Source organism: Podarcis melisellensis (genome assembly GCF_964234715.1).
Source record: "Podarcis melisellensis genome assembly, chromosome: 5".
Lineage (NCBI taxonomy): Eukaryota > Metazoa > Chordata > Lepidosauria > Squamata > Lacertidae > Podarcis > Podarcis melisellensis.
Genome location: NC_138537.1, coordinates 77,435,055 through 77,448,249, shown reverse-complemented (window position 1 = coordinate 77,448,249; position 13,195 = coordinate 77,435,055). Strand labels below are relative to the sequence as shown.

At 42.4% G+C, this 13,195-nt stretch overlaps 2 long non-coding RNA genes across 8 annotated transcripts; one reads left to right on the top strand and one right to left on the bottom strand.

Moving 5' to 3' along the window:
* Positions 1 to 628: 628 nt before the first annotated feature.
* LOC309371248 lies at positions 629 to 3,182 on the bottom strand. The gene is made up of 2 exons (XR_014168967.1): positions 3,054 to 3,182; positions 629 to 717 (listed from the first exon to the last, which is right to left on the bottom strand). It is a non-coding gene; the product is annotated as an uncharacterized lncRNA (long non-coding RNA).
* Positions 3,065 to 10,607, top strand: LOC309371188. Of its 7 annotated transcripts, none has more exons than XR_014168855.1 (6): positions 3,369 to 3,472; positions 4,832 to 4,920; positions 7,195 to 7,362; positions 7,533 to 7,641; positions 9,727 to 9,821; positions 10,329 to 10,607. It is a non-coding gene; the product is annotated as an uncharacterized lncRNA (long non-coding RNA). The 7 variants fall into 7 exon arrangements; XR_014168856.1 differs by having other exon boundaries at positions 4,832 to 4,938; XR_014168858.1 differs by having other exon boundaries at positions 3,382 to 3,509.
* The last annotated feature ends 2,588 nt before the right edge of the window (positions 10,608 to 13,195 follow it).

Sequence of the window (13,195 nt, the reverse complement as noted above, 5' to 3'; positions counted from 1 at the left end):
CTAGCTGGGCTGTTCTTTTTCTGATTGGTTGGCAGCCATAGACCTGGGATAGGCAGAAAATGGTTCAGGATCCATCAGTAAATCTCAGAGTGATTTGTGCTAGTTCCATAAGGATTTCAGACTACCTCTTGTTTCACAGTCCCAAGTAAAAACATGAGAAAAAGAATTATCTGCATATAGCTGAACTTGGGCCTGTAAAATCCACATAATCATTGTCTGTGACCAGGTTTTTATGCAGTATTGCTTGTTCATTTTTGTGGGCTAAATTTCCCTCCACACCTGCAGAAATGGTTCTGGTATTCATAGCTATCCTGGTACATGGCCCATGGGAAGCATGGGGTAGCAGGCCCCATCCTCGAGCCGCCATTTTGTGCCTCCTGTACCACCAGCCACTCAGTTGCCACTCATTTCCATCTGATGCTGGTCACCAAGGTTCTAGCAAGGAACAAAATAGATCCCACAAGCCTGGTGCCTGACCATCTCTGCCATACATTCATCTTGTATACTGAGAGGCAACATGCATCCTATTGGCTTGCCCCCCCCCCCATGTTTATAATCTGGGACTAAGAAATAAAACTCCTTGATATTTTCCAAGGGGCAACAATTGCAAAAAGGAAGGCATCCTGGCTTTTGACTCAAATGCATTTATTTACAGGCATGGATGTGTGTCTTGGACCATGGCCCTTGCCTTCTGGCCTCAGATTCAGGGCATTGTTCCTGGAATAGAGAGGAAGATGGATGACTATTTTTGTCTGCCACGGCACCTTCTATTTTTGAAAATAAATGAATGGCCCTGCCATAAGCAACCCCACCTCCATGCATTTCCCGAAGGCACTTAGAGATGTTTAGTAATCCAGACACCGCAGACTCCAGAATTGTGTGCATGCTTTAAATTCATAGCTGTAACATTCTTCACCTGCCCCTAGTCATCAAGACAAAATGCATATTCTTACATAAAGATTGCTTGCGCCTCTGTTATTATAAATGCCGTGTAAGAGCACGGAAATGCACCGAGAATGTTCTCGCCGTTTTACATTGTACACCCTCAGGCTATGAGGTGAGGGGTTGCAAGCATTTTAAGAACTGATAAAGAGTTCCTGTAATCTGAATCTTGCAGAATTTTGATGAACAGCCGAAGAACTTCGGTTAGGCATTTCCGTTCCCCCTCACCCTCCTTTAATTATAACTTTGATTTATAGAGAAAGAATCACTGTAACATTCCCATAGTACTTTGGGAGCACATTATCAAAATGCCTGTTGTTATGACAAATGAGGTGGGCGTGAAGATTGAGGGCCTGCAGGTTGTAGGAATACAGGTGAGGAAATACTTTTCTGAGGTGTGTGCTTTTGAAGGTACAATATGATGGAGCCAGTGTGGGTGGTATCCATTTGGCATTCTTATTCTTTTTTGAATTTATATACAGTGGTACCTCGGGTTACATACGCTTCAGTTACATACGCTTCAGGTTACAGACTCTGCTAACCCAGAAATGTGCTTCAGGTTAAGAACTTTGCTTACGGATGAGAACAGAAATCGTGCTCCGGTGGTGAGGCAGCAGCAGGAGGCCCCATTAGCTAAAGTGGTGCTTCAGGTAAAGAACAGTTTCAGGTTAAGTACGGACCTCCGGAACGAAATAAGTACTTAACCTGAGGTACCACTTTACTGCCCTATACCCGGAGGTCTCAGGGCAGTTCACAGAAAAGATCAACATAAAAACCACAATATATATAATCAAAATAAAAACAACAACCAAATAACCCCCTCCCAAAAAAAAGAGCCACATTTTAAAAGGGCATAGGATGTAAATCAGATCAACCAAAGGCCTGGTTAAAAAGGAACGTTTTTGCCTGGCACTTAAAGGTGTATAATGAAGGCGCCAGGTGAACTTTCCTGGGGAAAGCATTCCACAGATGGGGAGCCACTGCAGAGAAGGCTCGTTCTTGTGTTGCCACCCTCCAGACCTTGCAAGGAGGAGACACACGAAGAAGGGCCTCAGAAGATGATCTCAGGGTCCGGATAGATTCATATGGAAAGAGGCGGTCCTTGAGGTATTGCGGTCCTGAGCACTGGTAGGGCAGAAGCAGGGAGGGCAACAGTAGCTGACAACACAACAAATCAGAGGCTAATCCTTGTTTTTGTCTCCATCCTCCTCCCTGCTGACTTTTATACTAAGGAGGAGGGAGCTGACAGCCAGTGCCAGATCCCAGCCTGGTTGTAAGTAAGAAAGCAGGATGTTGGCGGATGGCTGAGGGCAGCCTCCACAGATGGAACTTTGGGAACTGGCTTTTATCAGTGTTGTGGTGGAATCCTGTTGGCCATGTATACATTTAAAACAGATCAGTGTTCTACTTTGTTAAATCCAGTTCTGTCAAGTAACCCTCAGGAGTCCTCACTTCTTCTTGCAGCACTTGCTATTGGCTGCTGCTTGTGCTCCTCCCTTCCACCATTTCCCCCCATGAACCAGAGACAAGGGGCAGGTCCACAAGCGGCATTATTAAAGGGAAGGAGACTCTTGCAGGAGCATGGGTCTTGGACAGGTGCCTGGCCACACCAACGTTGGCCCTGGTCAAAAAATGGAACATGTCAACGCTACTTGACGGAATAATAATAATAATAATAATAATAATAATAATAATAATAATTCCCCAGCCACTCTGGGCGGCTTCCAACACAATATTAAAATACAGTAATGCATCAAACATTAAAAGCTTCCCTAAACAAGGATTTTAATTGGGGAGGTGCTTTCCAACCTTGATTTGTTTTGCCTTTGCAAGCAAACCTCTGAGGTAGGTTACTCCTCCCAATTTACAAATGGGGAAATGGGTCAGGCTATGATCAGACTTGGACACTGGAGTCAAGTAGCAGCTACAGAGTTCTGTCACAGCAGTCAGTTCTCTCACCCAGAGGAGGAGGCAGTTGCTATGACAGATTCCCTCCCCAACCTCTGGCTACTTGTCCTTGTTGAGGGGAGACCTTTCGGTAGTGAATAGTTGCCATTCTGTTCATATTATATTCTGTTCAGGTTCATTTAGGCATTCAATATCTCTCTCACCCACCATTGTGAGGTCTGTGTTTTCCTGAGGTCAACAGGTTATGTTATCATCCTGTATCCTCATAGCGACAAAACCAGAAGATTCTGCAGGTGTATCTTATCTTGGCCTCTTCATCTCAGATTTGACACATTGCTGCAGATTATCCTTCTGAGCCTAACAACTTCTTTCCATTCCTGTTATTTGACCATCTTTGGTATCCTAATGGCATCAGGGATTCTGCTGTTCCTTTAACATAAGAACTGCTGTGACAGTTCAAACCAAGTTCCAAACCCAACAGTGATCAGACAGGTTCTTCTGGAAGCTCACAAGCCAGGCATGAAGGTGAAGGGCATCACTTGCTGTTTGTCCTTACCAGCAAACTATATTACAATTATACTAGGGCTGAAAATGGAAGTTCAGTTTAACCATGAAGAACTAGGTGCTCTTAATAGACTATGAATTAGTCAGTTAAGATGGTGACTATCTTAAACTCTCGAGGTACTAAATTCCTTAATTACAGTACAGTGGTACCTCGGGTTACAGACGCTTCAGGTTACAGACTCCACTAACCCAGAAAAAGTACATTGGGTTAAGAACTTTGCTTCAGGATGAGAACAGAAATCGTGCAGCGGTGGCGCAGCGGCAATGGGAGGCCCCATTAGCTAAAATGGTACGTCAGGTTAAGAACAGTTTCAGGTTAAGAACGGCCCTCCAGAACGAATTAAGTTCTTAACCTTGGTACCACTGTATGCACTATGTGGAGCAGCACTTCTCTTTGTCTTGAACCCACTGGCAATCCTCTTCTCCATTGGGTGACCCCAAATGCTAGTGTTGCAAGAGAGGGACTATTTTTTTAGTTGATCAAAAGGTTTAGAAATTTGCAAGCAGTGTGCAAGGGATGAATTAAGCAAAAATTGTCCATTCTTATTGCTGATCAGTGGAAGTTTGCTACAAGACCGTTTTAGGATATACATCCTGCTTCATTGGGGGGACGTGGGTGGTGCTGTGGTCAAAACCACTGATCCTAGGACTTGCCGATCAGAAGGTCAGTGGTTTGAATCCCCGCGACGGGGTGAGCTCCCGTTGCTTGGTCCCTGCTCCTGCCAACCTAGCAGTTTGGAAGCATGTCAAAGTGCAAGTAGATAAATAGGTACCACTCCGGCGGGAAGGTAAACAGTGTTTCCGTGTGCTGCTCTGGTTCACCAGAAGTGGCTTAGTCATGTTGGTCACATGACCCGGAAGCTGTCTGCGGACAAACACCGGCTCCCTTGGCCAGTAAAGTGAGATGAATGTGCAATCTCAGAGTCATCCGCGACTGGATCTAACGGTCAGGGTACCTTTACCTTTTTATCCTGCTTCATTTCCTCCTTCCAGGCAAAATCATGTGCTTGGCAGCTGCTTAGGATCTTCCTCTAGGAGGGAGATACTATATTGCCTGAAAGAAGTCACATAAACACTTTCAATCTTTTAATTTATTGTATTAAGTCCCTGGGTAGGGTCTTTCTGAGATAGAGCTGGAGCACATTGCCAGGTCAGGAATGGAACTTTGTCATAGTATGGCAGGTAAGGGGTGGAACCAGAAGGGGTGGCAGGTGAAGAGTAGCTTTTGTTAGATAATCAAGAAATCCTGAAAAATATTTCCGCAGCACTGTAGTGCAAATTTCTCCTAATAGCCACATCTTTTGTGTGCAGTTTTGCCTAATCTATGCCTTTGTCCAGTTTCACCTTATGTAATGCATTTTTCAATGCTATTTTTATTTACCTTAGTATATGAATTTTTATACACATTATTTGGCAGGGGAACAGCTCTGAAAAATTCAGAGAAGTGCAAATGTCAAAGGAAGGCTGTGTTTCAGTTTGTGTATTGCCTAGGAAAGTGAAAATTGGGTAGGTTTGCTTATAAAGGTAAATTGAATTGAATTTATCCCCATCCCTAGTTGTTGGCTGGCAAAATGATTGCTCCTTAATTTGCCTGCAAAAACACTAGCATGCTTGATAAAGGTCTTCATAATGGATGGCCCTTCTAGACTTCTCAGGAACTATGTCCCTGGGTGCAGACTAGTAGAAAATGTTCATACATCTTCCGAACAAATGGGGCAGTGATTCTCAAAGGTTACATTTGCTGTCCTTGCCCTTTTGTGCATGTTTGTGTATTTCACCACTAAACTAATAATTGATTTCACATGATCTCCTTAAGAGTACTACAGTCCTCAACAAATACTTGAGAAAACTATATTTGCAGCTTCACTATAAAATATAATGCTTAAACTTTCATGCTACCCCTGAGGCAATGGTCACATACATTATTTCATTCTGCAGCTTGAAAGGTTCACTATATCATTTTCAAAAAAAGCAGCACATGTGACCGGGGATCATATAGAAATCAGGATGATCTCACAACGTTGCATCTGATGGGATGCTGTTGCCAGATGCCAGTAAATAAATCATCCGATTTGGCTACTGGATGACAGCGCTAAGATCAAATGTAGGAATAGGAAGTGAGGGCAAGTGAGGGCAATTTAAAAAGAAATCAGTGAAAATTTTCAGAAGGAGTGTCCAAAAACTGCCGAATGAGGGAAGGCGTTTTTGGTACTGATAAAAACGTTCTTTTTATTTTTAAGGTGAATACTTCAGGCTTAGCTTTGATTACATTATGCAGCTGGATTCCAAGTGAAACTTAGCTGAGTGACACTGCTACATGCCTTGTTCTAAAAAATATATATTATCTCAGCAGCCTTGAATAATGTCCAATAAGGTATCTAGAGATATATATCTCTTCTTTTGCTGGTAAACACCATATCAATAATTCTGTTTTATTCCCTTGAGAGATGGGTAGTGTGGGGAAGGACTATATTTTGTGGATGTGCCTGTAGATGTGTTGGCTGACTTCATGACTAATGGCTACTGTCCATACAGAATTATAAGCTCTGCAATATTTAAGTGCATTTACCCTCTCAAAAATCCACACCTATGCAGACCCACACACATAGACAGAGAGTAGCAAACAGCCTCAGGTGCCAAACCAGAACAGACACCATTTTAATAAGCTGAAAAAGAAGATCCATATCTCACCCCCAAGGTCTTTTCTCTAACAAGGTTTAGCACTCCAGCTATCACACCTGCATATTAACTATGGCTACATAGACAGCCCGCTCTGCCCCTCTTCCTAGTCTGGGATAAAGTCCAATATTGCTTGTCTGGGTGAATTTACATGCCACGTCTTAATAATAAAGTTGAGGTATCTGCCAGAACTCAAAATGCCGTAGGCCTAGAGACAGGAACCCAAATGTTGTTGCAAAATTGGTATGATCCCAGCACCAAGTGCAATTTTAAACTTCTTTTAAAAATAAAAAACACTTCACCGAGTTTATGAAACCATACACACACACACACACACACACGTTCTTATGTCACATATGTATACATCATCATATTACATTACAGGACATATTATAATATAATTTCCAACATGTAGACAAAGTTTCTATACCAAATTTATGTACCTAAAGAAAGAAAGAAAGAAAGAAAAACAAAGACATAAAGCCATTTCAAAATAATATTTGTACCAACATTATGGACTTTCTGTCAATCTCATTGTATATTTTTTTTTTTACAAATGAATGTACTCTTATTATTGTATTTTTTTTAACATTTTATCTAATACATTCCTATATCAATATGTACCCTTAATCTTGTTTCTCAACTCAATTTCTGTCCAACGTCAATCAAATGCTAGCATAGATAGTGAACCTTTACTATATTTTTGAACATATGAAACCCTTTTAAAAAACTGCAGATACCAACCTGAGAGGAGAAGCTATCTTCTGGGTTTATCAAACCAGTTGGCCCATTGCCACGCTGAGCAAAACTGGAGAGGAAACATCTTCCAGTTTCACGATGCTTGCATTTTCATCATGCCCCATGTTGACAAAGAAAAAGGAAGCCACTAGTTCTGGCTGCATAGCCTTTACCACAGCATTGGTATGGTCCTGTCCTAGGAATATATTTCACCTATGCTGCACTGTGATGCAAGAGTGTGACAAAGAGATGACAATCAATACCTGTCTATTATAGAGAGAGATAACAGAATAACCAGGCAGCTTGGTTTTGCTGTCTGTCCTAGTCTTAATACCCCCAAACAGATACTCTCTCTCCATTTAGTTACAGAAGCCCCCATCAGTACTCTGACTTCTGGTTCCAAGACAGCTTTATCCTATTTTCTGTCACCCTGACTGCATCTTTTCCTTGCATCTATTACCACATGTAACCTTCTGACCGAGTAATGTGATCTTGATTGAAGACACCAAGGAATCAGCGAGAATTCAATTGGTAAGCCTCCCGTTTCAGAGGACAGGCTTTGTGTGAGTTCATGTCATTTGTCCTGCTCTTTTATTTCTTGCTTTGTTTCCAGTATGTGATGGTATTAGAGGCTGCATCAAAGACATACCATCATTATTGAGATATGGCACCTATGACCAATATTATTTATACCTTCACAGTGGAAGCGCGTGATGCTTTGCAGAATTTCATGAGCAAGAAAAGGCAAGCCCTTTTCCTAAGGAGCAAGGAAAGAGACAAGAGACAGGAAGAAGAAAAGGATAGAGAGAGGTAAGGGACTCTGGGAATAACTGAAGTTGCTGTTGCACTCATGTTCTGCTTGTGGACTTCCCATGGGCTTCTGGTGTGAGAAGACGGGCAATTCCAGACTGTTGCTATTTTCAAGTGGGATTCAATCATGTCCTGGAAATTCAGGTTGCACAGTTATAGCACATTGGGAAGTTTTGTACACTCTACACTCAAAGATCAGGTGTTTTGTGACAAGGAATGTGATGGGGAAATGCACTGGAAAGTGGGGTAGCACTCAGAATCATAGAACTGTAGAAATGGAAGGAACCCCAAGGGTCATCTAGTCGAATTGATACGATACGATAATCTTTATTGTCATTGTCCCATACAGAACAATAAAATTGAAAAAATCTACATCAGACATTCAAAAACCAACAAGCCTGCTATCCCAGTTATCCCAGCCTGGTTAACCCCCTAAAAGCTCTGATACCCCATAATTAAATACAATATACTCCCATAGAGACTACCTTACACTGCGTTTAAAACCAAAATCATATTTGGATAGAAACTTGTTTCTCAAGTGGCTAGTCCTAGTCTTTATAACCCTGTACCTTCTTCCAGAAGGCAGAAGCTGAAAGAGATCATTTCCTGGGTGCACACTATCCTGCACTATCTCTGCAGCTTTCTTATGACACCTGAAAGCATAGATTTGATCCAAGGTGGGAAGAGTGCACCCAATTATTCCTGCAGTCTCAGGTAAAGGATCCATGACAGATGGCCATCCAGTCTCTGCTTAAAAACCTTCAAGGAGCAAGAGTCCACAACCTCTCATGGGAGTCTGCTCCATTGTCAAACAGCTCTTACTGACAGAAAGTTCTTCCTCATGTTTAGTCAGAATCTCCTTTCTTGTAACTTGAAGCCATAAGTTCGAGTCTCACCCTCCAGATCAGGAGAAAACAAGCTTGCTCCATCTTCCATATGGCAGCCCTTAAGATATTTGAAGATGACTCTTGTATCTCCTCTCAGTCTCCTCTTTTCCAGGCTAAACATATCCAGTTCCTTCAACCATTCCTCATAAGGCTTGGTTTAATGCATCACCTAAAATCATGAAAAAATCAGGATGAATGTTCATTAAATAGCCACTCAGGATGAATGCTTAAGAAACAGGTTGTTTGGAAGTGCCTTGGGGCGATGGACAAGATGGTCTCTTTTTATGTTCTGGGGTGCATATAGGAAGAGATTAATGTGAATAAAGGGTGCTCATTTTTGTTTTGCTTGCAGATGAAATTTACATGGCTAAAACAAAAGATTGACAATAACTTTCCACACCGCTATATCTGCAGATGATTATTTCCCCTAGTGTTCATTATTCTTCACAAGACCATAAAGACAATACAGTTTCCAGAAATGTGGCATCTCTGGGCACTGTGTGTAATATAAACCAAAATTAGCACCCTCTCTACGATCAGAAATAACAGCATGGTGATTTAGCATGTAAACTATAATGGCTCAAAGGAGATGAACAATGCTAGAAGTTAAGTCAAGGTCATTCGGCCACCAGCACAAAACACAGATGTGCAATTAAGCTAAACACCAAGGAAACAGCTTCTCCCCTTACCTCCCTTAATATCTCCTGCCAGTAGAGCAAACATAAGTGCCAGCAGTAATAATGAGAGATATCTATAATAAAAACAGCTGAGGGATTGTTCCTTTGCCCAGGTCTTTAGGGGGGCTGGGGATGCTATGAGCCAAATAAGGGAGAGAAAATACACCAAATAAATAGTGGATGTATCTTAACTCATGTACAGATCATTAATTAGAAAAGACAATTGTCCGTGTAGCGCAGACACAAATACGGAAATATATGCATCAGGAGCTGAAATCCAGAAAAGCTGTATGAAGCAGATAACCTGACAGGGAATTCAGTCCTGTTTAAAGCATTGAGTGCTGGAAGATATCAGTGTTGTCCAGTCTTAGAATAGTCTTAGCTGCCCCTCTGTATGGCCTTAGTAATTCACAAAACCTGAGACTTCAAGCAAAAGCACAAAAAGCCTTCCTATGCCATTAGCTCTGTGTATGAGCATGTGTAATTAATTTAAAAACTAGGCTGTTTTTTTTCTTTTTAAGGGAGTGTTAAGTGGCTGCTATTTTCCATTATTACTATTTTCTACTACGGCTAGGAAGGGGAGGAAAAGAACAGAACACCTTGAACGTATCCATTAGTGAGTATCCCGTCATACAGACTTGTCAAAGTGAAATAATTCCCAGTTAATTAGCCGTTATAGCGCCTGGAGCAACTATTGCTTCTTCTTTTTTTCAAAATAATAAAAATACATGAATCATTTTGAATCATACCTGTGCAACAGGGTGGGCAGAATGAAAGAGAAGCATGTTCATTTTCATGCTCAGCAGAAGAATAATTTGGGAATGGTTTATTAGGCTATTTTCATTTCATTTCATTTTTCCATATCGGAGGATTTCAGGGCTAGAACCAATGACCCCTAGCACTCTGCTTTGCTGCCCCATCATGCTGAACCACTCAGAACCAGTGCAAAAGGCTCTGTTCCCAGAGCTATGATGCCCTTGGAGGGTCCAGCATAATTCTACATACCCAGGCATTATTTCCCCATGACCTAATAGGACTATGAAAGGCTCCAGGTCAGGCTTCAGCTGTACTCAGCACTGATCATGCATGAGATTTATTCCTATGCTTATTGAATTCCCCACAGATTCCATTTCAAGCCTGCGGCATTCCACCCTGCCAGCTTTCCTGGCTGCTTGATGAATCAGGATCTGCTAGGATCTGCATGTGGCTGCCCCATGTGGTAAATATCTGAACTTCAGCTTACAGCCTTCTCAATGAAGAGCCTTCTGGATGGACTCCACTCATCTAACCTGACTACTTTTTGTCTTTTGACAGAATTGGGTGGAATTTGCAGGCATAATAGCCCCTTCAGAGTGGACGGAGTATGCCAAATTTCAGGCAAATAAAGGCACAGATTTTTGTACTAGCCAACTTTAAAAGTTGGGTGTTGGTGTTGTCGTTGTTTTAAAAAGGAGAATTTAAAAAAAAACAAAACTTTTTTTAGTTTAAAAAAGAAATTGGATAAAATTTTCAGGAATAAGAAATGAATCCTGACTTTTTGAAGCAGATAAATGCAGTGTATTTGTGGTTGGTCTCTTTAAGTTTGGTTTGCAGGATCAGATATCAGAAGGACTCACCTCCTCAACCACAACCTGCAGCCATAGGAAAAATCTTGGCTGTAGGTCATGCTTAAAAGAGAGAGAGTTAAACCACAATTTTGGGTTTGGATGACATGCTAAGCCATACCTTGGCTTAGCTGCAGCACTCCACTGGCATCAAAAGCACAAAGAGATAAAAAGACACTGTGATCTCCTTCTTTGGGTGCATTTGTACATTTGCACTAGAGATTTTACTTTCTTGGTCTCCATGATCACTGCAGATGGTGACAGCAGTCACAAAATTAAAAGATGCCTGCTTCTTTGGAGAAAAGCGATGACAAACCTAGACAGCGTCTTAAAAAGCAGAGACATCACCTTGCTGACAAAGGTCCATATAGTTAAAGCTATGGTTTTCCCAGTAGTGATGTATGGAAGTGAGAGCTGGACCATGAAGAAGGCTGATCGCCAAATAATTGATGCTTTTGAATTATGGTGCTGGAGGAGACTCTTGAGAGTCCCATGGACTGCAAGAAGATCAAACCCATCCATTCTTAAGGAAATCAGCCCTGAGTGCTCACTGGAAGGACAGATCCTGAAGCTGAAGCTCCAATACTTGGCCACCTCATGAGAAGAGAAGGCTCCCTGGAAAAGACCCTGATGTTGGGAAAGATGCACAAGGAGAAGGGGACGACAGAGGACGAGATGGTTGGACAGTGTTCTCGAAGCTACTAACATGAGTTTGAACAAACTGCAGGAGGCAGTGGAAGACAGGAGTGCCTGGCATGCTCTGGTCCATGGGGTCATGAAGAGTCAGACATGACTAAATGACTAAACAACAACATAGTTTGGTTTAGGGTGGTGTACAAACACGACCAGTGCATTCATCTGCAAAATACGAATTTTGCATGCATTTTTATGTCAATGTTTCCTTTCGCCTGCACTTTTTGCAGGCCAAAACTATCACAAAATCTGGAGGGGTGTGTATTCGCAGAATTGTGTTCCAATCTCCAAGCAAGTTCAGGAGTTTTGGATCAAGTCCATCTGCTGCAAAAAGGGAGATGAACAAGTTCTGCCCTGCAGCCCTAGCTCAAATGAGGCTTTCCATCCCTGTGGTGATCAGTTGTAACAGTGGCTGTTAGAGTCACTCAGAGGCTTCTGAACCCATGATGGCTGGTTCACAGACAGTTGTATAAACTGGAGCCATAATAATAATAATAATACGTTATTATTTATACCCAACCCACCTGGCTGGGTTTCCCCAGCTACTCTCGGTGGCTCCCAACAGAATAATAATAAAGCAATAAAACAAACATTAAAAAGGTACTTCAGATATCTTCTAAATGTCACATAGTTGTTGATCTCTTTGACAGCTGATGGGAGGGCATTCCACAGGGTGGGAGTCACCACTGAGAAGGCCCTCTGCCTGGTTCCCTGTAGCTTCACTTCTCACAGTGAAGGAACCGCCAGAAGGCCCTCAGAGCTGGACCGCAGTGTCCAGGCTGAATGATGGGGGTGGAGATGCTCCTTCAGGTATACTGGGCTGAGGCTGTTTAGGGCTTTAAAGGTCAGCACCAACACTTTGAATTGTTATCGGAAACGTAGTGGGAGCCAATGAAGGTCTTTCAGGACCGGTCTTCTACTGTCTCAGCGGCCTCTCCCAGTCACCAGTCTAGCTGCCGTGTTCTGGATTAGCTGGATCAGAAGGGTGATCAAGCGCTGGATCCTGAACAAATACAACATTCCAGTGGCAGATCTGCATAACAAAAGTCTCACAAGCTGGTTTCTAAAAAGACAAAAACTACTTTTGGAAGGTGCGGGTCTGATTACTGCTTGTTTGCTTTAATGGCGCCCAGCCAGTCCAAGCTGAGGGTTTCTGTAGTGATGAGGCAATCAGCAGAGTAAGCTTGCTGTAAAGGCTTTCCTCCCTTCCTCTCTACCATAATGTTTTATAGTGCTGGCCTAATGCCAGGTGCCAACTTGTTGATCTATTGTGTAGTTGTTTGCAGCCAGATGCAGGCAGCAAATAAAGCATCACAATGGCTGGCGTTTGAAAGGCAAACAATTGCTTTAAATTCTGATTCCTCCCTGTCACTTTGGGGTAATATGAACAACATTAACATCTTGGCAGATAGCTTGACAACTGGATTTTCATGAGACTCCAAGGGCCAGGCTCCCAGCTTGGGAAGATTGACAGATCCATTGAAGTCAATGAACTGTAGTGATTTACATCGGTGTCAGCTATGAGGAAACAAGTAGTTCAATATGGCATCAGCCTAAACCTAGATGCACTATTTTGCTGCTGAGATGACAGGCATCTTATCCCCTCTCTGGGCACGGAAGGACAGAGCTAAACCCTGGAGATCTAAGAGACAAGAGATCAGAATTGACTCCATGTGGCAACCCAAATTTAAAA